General features: G+C 42.9%; 1 pseudogene; it reads left to right on the top strand.

Moving 5' to 3' along the window:
- The window catches only part of LOC117876548, a 22,240-nt pseudogene extending 11,305 nt beyond the window's left edge, over window positions 1–10,935 (top strand).
- Window positions 10,936–12,684: the final 1,749 nt, after the last annotated feature.

Below are 12,684 nucleotides of genomic sequence, written 5' to 3'. Positions count from 1 at the left end.
GGGGGGGGGGGGGGGGGGGGGGGTGTTACGGCGGGGCGGTGCTCTTCTTTTTTGCCTGGGGCGGCAAAAAAGTTAGAGCCGGCCCTGACACTGCAATATGACTTCAGGGTCTGCTGTGCCTTAATATTGTCCCATGTGCCAAACCTAATGCAGTCCCTCAGGCTGTTGTCTGTCAGATGTACTCACATGGCCCCCATTGCGATAGTCTCTGAATGCCAAGCAATGATCAATATATCCTCCTTTGCTGCTGCAAGGTAGAGATGTGCTGTCATCCCTGTATTACAGATGGGGAGTTGAGGCCCAGAGAGACAAAGGGCCCAGGCTCACACAGGAGGTCTGTGGTGGAGCTGGGCACTGAATCTACTGCTCCCAAGTCCCAGGCTAACACCCTAACCACTCAGCAATCCTACCTCTGAATATGTTGCTATACATCACGCTGTGGTGTCTTCACACTGGGATAAAGAGGGATGGGGCTGGAGGGTTGTGGGGATTCGTAATGGTTTTTGCACAGTGAAAACGTGCTGTGATTGTGGCTGAAAACCGGAAAGTCAATGGCAAAACTCCTATTAACTTCAATGGAGCCAGGGTTTTGCTGTGTCTCTGTATTTGAGGCATGAACCGGGGAGAGGAAGGGTAGCCCAGTGATTAGGGCAGGTGCCTATGACTGGGAGATGTGGGTTTAAGTCCCTGCTCCTCTACAGGTTTCCTCTGTGACCTTAGGGAACTCATTTAGCTTTTCTGTGTACTCTGTATCTGAACAATGGGGAAGACAGAATTCCCTACTTCACAGGGGTGTTGTGCAGATTCATACATTGCAGAGTGTGAAGCACTGAGATACTATAGAAACAGGGGCCATATAAGTACCTAAGATAGATACGTGACAAGCAAGCCTGCTGTGGTTATGCCAGCAGCATCCTCTCTGAATGCTTGAGTAAGGAAGCCACAGACAAAAGCATAACTGATTTCTGTCACTGAACAGTTCAGCTATGTCAAATTTCAACAAGGAACAGCTGTTACATGTCCACTCTCTCTCTCTGATTTTAAGGGTCCCCTCTCCTATCAATAGACGTAGCTATAATGCCAGACACAACACTCTGAACTTTCCTAAGCAAGCCACTGGGCCAAAGAATCCTAAAACAATGATGCTGATAACAAAGAAACTCAAAGGATCAAGCTTCCAAATCTCATTTCTGCCTCAAGGGCCTTTCTTGGTTGCTCCTCCAGCAGAGGGGCCATTCAATACAGCATGAGACCTATGGAGAGATCACGGCTGCTATCTTAATCCAAGTAACGTCCTGCCCAGACATAGTTCTTCCAGGGCCACTAGCACAACTAGCGGCACTAGTGGCCCAGGTGTCTGCAGCCTAAAATAACAGTACCTCCGACATGGACTTGCTGCAAGAGGGAAGAGTTTATCTGCAACTTCTCTCTCACCCCTAGCAGACATGCACTGGAGCAGCGGTAATTTGGCACTCTCTATATATGTATCTAATAGCAGCACGATATCTTGGCTGGGATTTCAAAGAGTGTAAGGGAATTAGTAATAATTGCACTGAGGTAGCACCTAGAGACCCAATTATTGATCAGGACCCCAATTCATAGATTCCAAGGCCAGAAGGGACCATTGGGATCATCTAGTCTGACCCCCTACATAGCACAGGCCAGAGACCTGCCCCCCAAATAATCCTTAGAGCCGATCTTTCAAAGAAACATCCCATCTTAATTTTAAAATTGTCAGTGACGTAGAATCCACCACAACTCTTGGTAAATTGTTCCAATGGTTAATTACTCTCCCTATTAAAACGTACACCTTATTTCCAGTCTGAATTTGTCTAGCTTCAACTTCCAGCCATCGGATAGTGTTGTACCTTTCTCCGCTAGAATGAGGAGCCCATTATTAAATATTTGTTCCCTGTTTAAGTAGCTATAGACTAAAATCAAGTTACCCCATACTCTTCTCTTTGTTAAACTAAATACGTAGACTCCAGAAGCTCAATCACTAAAATGCATGTTTTCTAATCCTTTAATCTCTCTCATGGCTCTTCAGTGACTCCTCTCCAATTTATCAACATCCTTCTTGCAGCGTGGGCACCAGAACTGGACACAATATTCAAGTAGCAGCCGCAACTGTGCCAGTGTGCTAGGTGCTGTACAAAAACAGAAGAAAAAGATGGTCTCTGCCCAAAAGGTGCCCAAATACCAACCCTGTTTTCGTTAAGCAGGTTTTGCCTGGCTAAAAATTCAAAATATATTTTAATATAACTATTCTAATTAACTCAATAACTTCTTAGCTCACTTCCATCCAGGGAGATCATTCTGTGAAGTGATACTCAGTCTTTGACAGATAATCAAAAAAAGCTACTGCTTGGCAAAAGCCCATCTTAATCAACTCTACTGACTTTAAGAGCGCATTCAATAGTGACTACAGACAGACCCTGTGGAATATTGCTAGAAGCTATGGGATACCAGACAAAGCTGATCAACATAATAAGGAGTTTATATGAAGCAGATGTTTGGTAAGATTGGATACAGCCCTGGGTGAGTGGTTCAGTATTATGACAGGAGTTAAACAAAAGTGTGTTATCCCTAATCCATTAGCAATAGACTGGGTGATGAAACAGGCAACAAAAGGCATTATGGATGGTGTAAGATGGTTAGCAGAGATGAGTTACACAACCTTGACTTTGCCGACGACATTGCTTTACTAAGCAAGACGTGGACCGGAATGCTTGCCCTTACATCAGAGTTAGAACAGGAAGCAGCAACAGGTGGATTGAAAGTAGATGCAAAGAAAACGAAGAAGGAAGGAAACTGGACAACAGATGCAAGGCTGTAGGTGGATGGAAAATAAATTGAACAGGTAGAAGAGGGGGAGGGATAGCTCAGTGGTTTGAGCATTGGCCTGCTAAACCCAGGGTTGTGAGTTCAATCCTTGAGGGGGCCACTTGGGGATCTGGGGCAAAATCAGTACTTGGTCCTGCTAGTGAAGGCAGGGGGCTGGACTTGATGACCTTTCAAGGTCCCTTCCAGTTCTAGGAGATGGGATATCTCCATTAATTTCATTTCATTTCAAGAGTTCTGCTATTTGGGGAGTGTGATGACATTTGAAGGTGGCTGTGATACAGATATTTATATGAGCCTAGGAAAAGCAAACACCACTTCTGGAAGAATGAACATCTGGTGAAACAGAGGTTTCTATGCCAAAGTAAAGATTATATTATACCATGCAGTTGTACTGAGCATGCTGCTGTATGGAGCAGAGAATTGGACAATGACAGTGGCTAACAAAAGGAGATTGGAGGCTGCCCATCACAGATGGCTGAGCATGATATTACACATTTCATAGAACGACAAAATAACAAATGTAAGAGCAAATGTGCCAACTGGACAGGACATATTAGAAAATACCATCAAAGAAAAAAGGTTCAGGTGGTTGGGACATGTATACCGTATGGAAGATGGGAGGTACACTAAGCAAGCATTGAATTAGGTATCCATGGGAGGAAAAAGCAAGGAAAGCCAAGAAAGAACAGTGACGGAGGATATTGAATGCGCAGGCATCACCTGGGAGGAAGTATCACAACTCGCAAGCAACCATAGTTAGTGGAGGAACTGGACTTCCTGATGTGTCAGAGACACAGGAGGAACTAAGATCTAAGTGTGACGGTTCTTGTGGTACACAGGACTATGAGTCACCTTGTTACACCTCTGCCTCCAGCATAAAGGAGACTTGCTGGAGCTTAACTGGGTGTCAGCTCCCTGACATCACCAGCCTGTTCACCAGCTAACCACCCTCTTCTGGGCAATGCCAGCCCTGACTTTGCCTTGCAGGTTAACAACAGGCGCCCCCCAGTCTCCAGGCCCATTTGACACATTCCCCTGTAGCGTCCTGCCCCTTATCCCCTGAGCACTTCACCAAATCACCAGGTCTGCTGTCCCCAAGGGAACAGTGCACACGCCAGCTTGTGTGATTCAACACTGGATCAGCACCTGGCTCAATATCACAGCACTGAGATACACTGATAGTGCAAACAAGGATACGTGTACTACCAAAGACTCAAGATTCAAGAGATAGTGAGTAAGGATAATGGAAACAAAAAGTTATGTATAAAACAAAATCATTGTGTACTTTCTAGAGACTAAACTTACCAGGCTAACCTCCTGTCTAAAAATGTTTACCTCCCTCCTGAAAAGTTAAAGTCACGGGGGCAGCATTTCAATGGAGGTTAGTTGTGATCCCATTTTCATTAATGTAAACATACTGCCCATTTACTTCCTTGGAGTAGGATAATGAGCTGTCTTTTTTGTTTCCCAGATAAAGTCCAGTGAATCCTTGATATGCATCTCAAGATATTCCTCTGCTGTGTTTCTGTTAGTTCCTTTCTGAAATTCTTACAATCCTTCATCTGTGTTCAGCTTAGACAGGTGATGGGAGACCCATTGTGAGTGAGACAATACTTAAAGTACATTTCAACAGAGAAACATCCCTTGTCTGACAGAAAACCTGTTTGTCAACTCTGCCTTGATACAGACTTTAAAACATATTTTCAGGAGATATATATATATATATATAACTCCTTATATAATATCCTTATCCTTACCCCGGCTTTCATTTAAGATCTCACACAACATTTATTGGTGAACCAGAATGTACATACCGAGAATCAGGATATTTCTGTAATCCCCTTGCCACTTGGCATCAAGAAGCTCTTGGGTCACACTAAGATTTTCTTATTTCTGGTTATCTTATTATCTCGCCCTCATGCAGAGACTAGCAGAAAACGCAGACTGAAGAGGTGCATACACCCTTGGTACAGGGGTGAATTTAATTCCCAGCTTTCCAGGCTTACCATTTTGTATCCAGTTGAAAAGTAAAAAATAAAAAGGCATGAATACTTTAATTTCAGGTGCAAATCCTTTTGAAAAGATAGTGTTTAAATAAATCACATTTGTAGAAATGCCTGCCCATATTTTCTGTCAGGTCAAGATTATCCACTCCCTATGATAAACCGCAAGGAAGCCAGTGACCATAATCTGCAGCTTATGAAACAGGTCAGAGAAGAACAGTAGGGAACAGCACAGCTCACAAGAGGTAAGATAAGCTAAGAGACTGCACATTCAGTGTGATTGCAATACAAGCACTAGCCATGGTTGTGAATTAGTGTGCTCTTTCGGTGTGATTGGAATTGTGCTGATAACTGATCATTAGAGCCTGCGCAGATACAAAAATGCGGATCTGCATCTGCAATCATTAACTTGTATCAGACCATGATCCGCACTCCACATTTTATATATATCCATCAGGGCTGCCCGATATGTAAGACATTTAAGAGAGATTTGCAAATGGGTTTCTAAATCTGCACCTGGCCATGTACTCTAAACCTACCTTTGTGCTTACAGTGCTCGATTCAGCAAGGTGCACTTAATGCTCCTCCACACCTCCTTAGAAGGACACAACGAATTATAGATTGTCACAGTTCAGGGAAAATGCACCTGTATTCCCACTCTGTGGTCCAGCCACGTCACCCACTCTTAGGCTCCTGGATCCCCAGCCAATACCTCTCTTGGGCGGAGACATGTGCCACTCTCCCTTCTGACCTGGGAATTTCCAGGCTGCACAGCTCTCAGCCTACAGTGCGAATTCCCCAACAAAGTCAGACTGCCTAAGCAGGCCTGCTTTACTTCTCTCCTCAGAGGCTATAAACAGTGTAATACAGTTAACTTACAGCACAGCTCTTTCTGCTAAAGCATTATAGAGAAATCACATTAAAAACAGTAAAAGAACCCACACCCATGCTAACAAGCTTACCAGAGACCACTCCAACTAGGGCTCTGGCAGATGATCAGTCCTTCAGACTCCACCAAGGGGTTTTCTGCGGTCAAAGTTAATAACCATCTTGGCTCAGAACAAGAACCTTCATGAGTAGGTCAAGTCCTTCCAACCCTTCCCCAGAAGAACTGGGGCCTCCTTTGGAAAAGATGGTCCTGTCCATTTGCTGGTTCAGAAAACAGGCCTTGAGTCAGTTTAAACTCAGGCTATTTACCCCAAAGTCCTTTCTTTGCCTGCTGGTCTCTAGAGAATCCAGTTTGAATCCAGTATGCCTCTTACACCGAACTACAATCTCACCAGCCAGTATACTTCATCTGTACAGCCAATATAGATTACATACCACCAATTACATGCTGTAAATACTGATCTACAAATCTGGTCACCAGTGGACCAAATAATCACCTCTGTATAAAATGTCTGGTAACAATGAGGAATGCGGAGTTCTCATTTCTTCTCTATACGTTGCACACATACACACTCATTCAAATGAACAAAAAATTATGCCCAAAGAAATGGGGGGGGGGGGGGGGGGGAATGGGTTCATTTATGCTGTGATTGAAAGGATTACAACTTTGTGGGAGTGAATGGAAACAGAAGAAAGTGCTGTACGTGCACTGGCACTGAAAGAGTTACATTTGCTGAGGAATGTAAAAACGAAATGGTTAGTTGGCATAAACTGAGTGTTCACTAGGGTTATTCAGAACCATCCAGATTTCCAGACGTGGTATATTAAGTATCCATTTTGCTTTGGGAAAAACAAAGGAGCATGATGTACTTTTAATATGTGATTTAGTTAGACTTCTTGGCTTATTACACCCTAAAGAGACCTCGAGTTCATAAGGGATTGTGGACTGAAACATCTGGAGTATGACTGAGCAGATTCCTTCCCAAAGGTCATGGATTTTGGATGATATAGAATGAAAAAGATACAGGGCTCAAATTTTACATTTCTTGCATAATTGTATTGTAATCTTGTGAAAAACGCTATATGATGTCAGAATGAAATGCTTCTCTCAAATATCAGCCTGAGTTTGTTTGAAATCATAACTTACTGGACTCCTTCTAGAACCCATGCCTGGTCCTGAGTGTGTGTCATATTGATGTCAAGGTCTTATTGTTAGTTGTTAGTGTTAAACCTAATAGAATTGCTGAGTACATCTGCTTTTAAAGACATGTGTTTCAAGGGGCTGCAGTGAAACTAAGGAGCCTTTAGTGAAAGATGCTGAACATGAAGCTTTTTCATTGACTGTACAGTTATAAAGCTGTTCAGCATTTTTGTTTCAGATCATTAAAAATATCATATTTATTCTAGGTATGAACTCCTGCCGTTAGATAAAACTTTGCCCTCCCATGCCAGGTTTACTAGGGAATTAATTTCCTATTGCTGTGGAAATTCATAAACTTCCTTGTTTATATTTATGTTTGGCATATAATTTGTGCCATAGGCCTACTCTGCCCTTAATACAAAGTGAGATTTTACCAAAGTAGAAATTTGGCTTTCTGATGGCTCAGCTGGAATATCTCTGAGCTAAGAGAAATTCTTTTACCTCTTGGCTGCAAATAGACAAATTCAGACTTCGTAATTTACCATTCAGCAAGATGGGACAATTTTATATTAGGTATCTTAAATTGTTGCTCTGGTCTGAAAATGGACTGCAAAAATGGCCTCCTCTTACTCAGCTGATCAGCTCCTTGTGATATCAGTGCCTCTGAGTAGGTTATTCTAAGCTAATGGCTACAGGGGGCTCGGCAACCATTTATGCAAACTCAACAAGTGAGGAGGACAGAAGATCTGCCATTTGCCTTCTGGTGTGCCCCCTCAGAGCTGAGCTCTGTGCCCCACAAATACTGGGCATCCCCCAAAAACCTGTCAGACGTTGTACTAGATTAGATGTTCCATTGAATTGGTCCAGTATGACAGCAGGTGGGATACAGGACTATATATAGCATTGATCTGATCAAGTGTGGTAAATCACCTTTGAGCTAACCACACGTAAAGATTTTAGCCTAGAGGAAACGCTTTTGAGAAAAAAGAACAGGAGTACTTGTGGCACCTTAGAGACTAACAAATTTATTAGAGCATAAGCTTTCGTGTTCTACAGCCCACTTCCACGAAAGCTTATGCTCTAATAAATTTGTTAGTCTCTAAGGTGCCACAAGTACTCCTGTTCTTTTTGCGGATACAGACTAACACGGCTGCTACTCTGAAACCTGTCTTTTGAGAAAGTTATGAAAAAGAGATGGTTACAGAAAAGCCTTTGACAGAGTCGAGTGGAGTTGCTGTCTTACAACACTAACTATATTAATCTTTTCTCTTCTTTGCTAAAATGGATTAACTCCATATATAATGAATCAAGGAGTCAGAGCAGACATTGTGTAGGCATGTCTGAGAGATCTTCTGAAACCCCTTGTGCCCCACACCATTCAGATTCAAGAAATAGAAGGTGAAAATTTTAAATCAAATTATTCTAATTCCTTCCTGCAACTCAAGCCTCAATTTTTTCTTCCTAATAATTTTTTTCTTAATACTATAACTATGGGGTTTACGTTCATAGATCAGAATATACCACACTTAACTAGTGAGATTTAGTGAAAGATGTAAATCTGCATAGCTCCTTTGAAATGGAGCTCCCTTGATTGACATTTGCTGAGGATCTGACCTAAAATATTTTGAGAAATGCACTTGATGTAAGTAAATGTGGTGCTTATGCTTCAAATCTGATATTGGATAAAGAAATCTGAACCACAAAAAGTATCTGGGAAACTTCTCTGGGTACTCCTTTCAGTTGAGCTGTATATGGGCACGGGGGTCTGCTTGCGCAGATCCAAGTGCAGGATCAGGGCCTTTAAAGCATAACATTTCCTCAATTTCTTTTGAGATCTGATAAAAAATTGTGACTCTAGAAACAAATGTGTATCAAAGGGAATCAAATGTTATTGGAGATCTTACACAACAAACCTGAGACTGCACATAGTATAGAGATGTGTAAAGCTGTAAGACAGCTGATAAAGTATAAATACCTAGTGAATGAACAATTGGAACAGGGAAATAAAAGTTTTTGATCAAAGGTATCTCTCCTTGGTCATCTTTTCTGAAGATGATTCCACACAGAAATTTCTCCATATTCTTTTTTCTTGGGTAATTGTATGCATCCCATAGTAATAGAAAACTGAAAGGTGCTGTCAGTACCTGAATGTATTTGAGAAATTTCACAGAGAACTGGTTTATAGGCTGTGAAACAAGATCTTTCAAAAAGCCCTCTCTCTCCCCTATCCCTTCTCCCATACACACAAACAAAAACCCTCTCTAGAAGTCATTGGCTAAATACAGTGGTGTGAAATAGGTGGCTTCTTTCATATTATTTCCCCTAGGCCAAATTCCACATTCTTTGGTCATGTTAAGTAGTACTTACTCAGAAGACGTGTCCCATTAAGCTCAGTGGGAGTGAATAGTATTCATTCCAACTAAGGGTATGTCTTCAGTTACCGGAGGGTCCGGCGGCAGGCAATCGATGTTCTGGGATCGATCCTGGAAGTGCTCGCCGTCGACGCCGGTACTCCAGCTCGCCGAGAGGAGTACGCGGCATCGACGAGGGAGCCTTCCTGCTGCGTCTGGACCTGCGGTAAGTTTGGACTAAGGTACTTCGAATTCAGCTACGTTATTAACGTAGCTGAATTTGCGTACCTTAGTCCGAAGTGGGGGCTTAGTGGGGACCAGGCCTTAGGGTGTCAGAGTGCATTTCAAAGTGAATACAATGAAAGGAGGTGTATCTTTGATTCCATTGCTGACAAAGTAGGGAGAGAAAGGGCTTTGAATGACCACCGAAATTACAGCTTCATTGATTGTGCTGCTTCTCTGTAGAATATAGATGAAAACCCAACTAGTTTGAATTAGCCTGAACTCACAGAAAGTTTTATTATCCACTGTGCCACCCCAAACACCACTCAAGGCCCATGTAAGCCCTTGAAATAGAATTTAAGTGATGGGACCAGGTCTTATGCTGCACAAGGGGACTCCCACCCAGAAATACAGCTACAACTGTATCATTAGATCTGAGTGTCCTCCAGTGATCAATGTAGATAGTCCATAAATCAAATATACAGTGATTGATAGTTCTAAGCATCTCCTTATTAATTTGTATGTTCAGATGGAACAAATCATTCCCATTCCTGCACATTACCATGCCAAGATGAATGCATATTAGCCGTTAGCGCCTCACAGTCAGAACTATACATTCATCAGTTAATCCCCCCATCAACCTTGTGATGTAGGCAAGTACTATTATTCCTATTACAGATAGAAGTGGCTTGTCAGTGTCAGAGCCAGCAGTGAAACTATAGAGTTCCTGGCTCCCAGATCGTTCATATTGCCTGCCAATTTAAGATGTTTGTACGTGTGCTCTGTAATTTTACCTGCCAGCAATCATCACTGAACATCACATCTGATAGAGCCATAGAAATAATAATAATACCTAGCTCTTATATAGCACTTTAAGTAAATTTCAAAGCACTTTGCAAAGGAGATCAGTATCATTATCCCCATTTTACAGATGGGGAAACTAAGGCACCGAGAGGGGGAAGCAGACCTCCCAACAGTCCCAGGTCTATCCTGCTTTGACCTCCCAAATTCTCCCTGTACCAGCTGAAGTGAACATTTACCGCATTCAAGGCTGCCGGGGGGAATTACAGTTTGCCTTAGGACCCCAAATTATGTGGCATTGTGACCTGGCACATAGGGTTGCAGCGCCACTCAGGTTTGGTCCAGCTGTCCCTCTGTCTCCATCTATGGAGGGGCAGACGGGCCAAACCTGAGTGGTGCTGTGTCCTGCTTTAGCCACTTGAAATTTGCGGAGGTGTGGGGAAGTGACTTGCCCAAGGTCCCCCTGCAAGTCAGTGGCAGAGCTGAAAAATAAAACTCAGGTCTCTTGAGTCCCTTTCCAGTGCTCTACCCACAAAGCTGCTTTTGTGCAGTAGTTTTATGCTTTTCCTTTTTCTCCCCCTCCCTAGATGACATGGATGATACAATGGAAATGGGGCTAAAGCGTGAACGTTCTGAAGAAAATTCAAAGAAAGGAAAACGTGCCAGGAACAGAGAACAGAAATAGATTCTGTAAGGACTTAACCAAGATCTGCAGAATGGCAAAGAGAAGATCCAGACTCTTGTTGGGGGAATCATGTGAACAGTTAGTGATTGTACTGGATGAATGGCTTGTACTATATTTAAGTGCATTTGGGAACATTTAGTGTGCACCGGCAGGTAATACATGGATCAACTAATGCACAATGCAGTGCACTTTAAAAATCACCCTCCTCCCCCCGCCCCCACGCATTCATATTAGTGCTCTGTGTAGACCAGCCCTAAAACTGCACTTGGTTGTGTGTGCCAACCCTACCTGTGAGCTCACAGTGCTCGATTCAGCAACGTGTATTAATGTGCATGTGGAAATATTAAGCACGCATGCAGTCCCATTGGTTTCCATATGACTACCCGTGTACTTAAAGTTAGACATGTGCTAAATACCTTGTGAAACTGGAGCTGCAACCCAGTTTTCGATAGCAGCACTATAGGCCATCACAGTAAGTTCCTGCAAAAATATGGGATTTTTTTTTAATTGAATGCAAGCAAAAAGTCACTTTAAATTGAAATGTTTGTGAAATTTCAAAGAGAAGTAGAGTAGCCCATTGTCTGGTTGGGGGTTTTATTTGGGGAGGGGGTTGGTGGTTTTGTTTTAAATAGATTTTTGTTGTTGTTATGGTTGAAGTTTCTGACTTACGCAAAGTAGAGTCCACAGAACAATCCACCATCATGCATGGTGTCCTCCTGTGTCTCTGGGACAACCCCTTGAGGGACTGGTGGGAAGGGCAACTCCAACAGCAATCTGGCATCTCCAAGTTCCTTCATCCCAAAGAGCCCATGAACCTAGTACGGAAATGGCACGAATCATGACAATCAACAGGCTATGGACAGAGGTCAGAAATTTCTGGTGATAATGCTGGATCATCCAGTGGCCTTTGACAATGCTCATGACAAGGCGTTGCTAGTACATCTGCAGGACCTCGCAGGAGTTAATAAAATCACATAGCTACACAGGCCAGAAGGGGATCAGTCCTGTCACCTCTGCTGTACAAAGTCTACATGAAGCTGCTGCAGGAAGAGATAGCATGTGGATGATATTCAGCTCTACGGTTCTTCATCAGACGCAGTAGTTGCAAGGGGACCTGGATGAAAGCCAGGTCTCTAAAACTTATTTGGGAGAAGATGGAGGTGCTGCTCATTAGCAAGGGAAAGTATTTTTGAGAGGAAGCACTGGTGCAATTTGTTACTGCTCCATCTGCTCAGATGTGGTCAACCCCCACAGTCTTGGGGTTTAACTAGACACCTCACTGCTCCTAGCCATACAAACTGCATTAGTGTCCAGAACATCTTTGCCAACTACAGGTGGAAACGGGGGCTTGGATGTGGATCTTGCCTTGTCATAGTCAAGGTGTCAGTCATTACTCACAAGCCCCATATGGCCTAGGCCTAAAATCTCACTACCTAAAAGAGCACCTTTCCATCTCTGATCTATGCTTATCAAGAGCACTGTAACTAACTATCTTAAAGGTGACACTTGGGATAGCCAAAGATAGGACCTTTAGTAGCAGTTCAGTACCTCTTAAATTCATTACCACCAGAAATGTATTGTTGTGCCAATAGGTGCTGATCTCATATACATTAAATCATTGATGTATAGGCTTGAAACTCTCCACAGAAAGAGTTTAAATTAACCATATTAAGCACCCGATCAGCTAGTAAGGGGATTGTGTGAGTTAAAACACTGTCTTGTGGGCAGTTTAACACTTTCTGAAGTTCC

Source organism: Trachemys scripta, chromosome 4 (genome assembly GCF_013100865.1).
Source record: "Trachemys scripta elegans isolate TJP31775 chromosome 4, CAS_Tse_1.0, whole genome shotgun sequence".
NCBI classification, from domain to species: Eukaryota; Metazoa; Chordata; order Testudines; family Emydidae; genus Trachemys; species Trachemys scripta.
The sequence above is the reverse complement of the archived record's forward strand: the minus strand, read 5'-3'. Positions and strand labels throughout refer to the sequence as shown.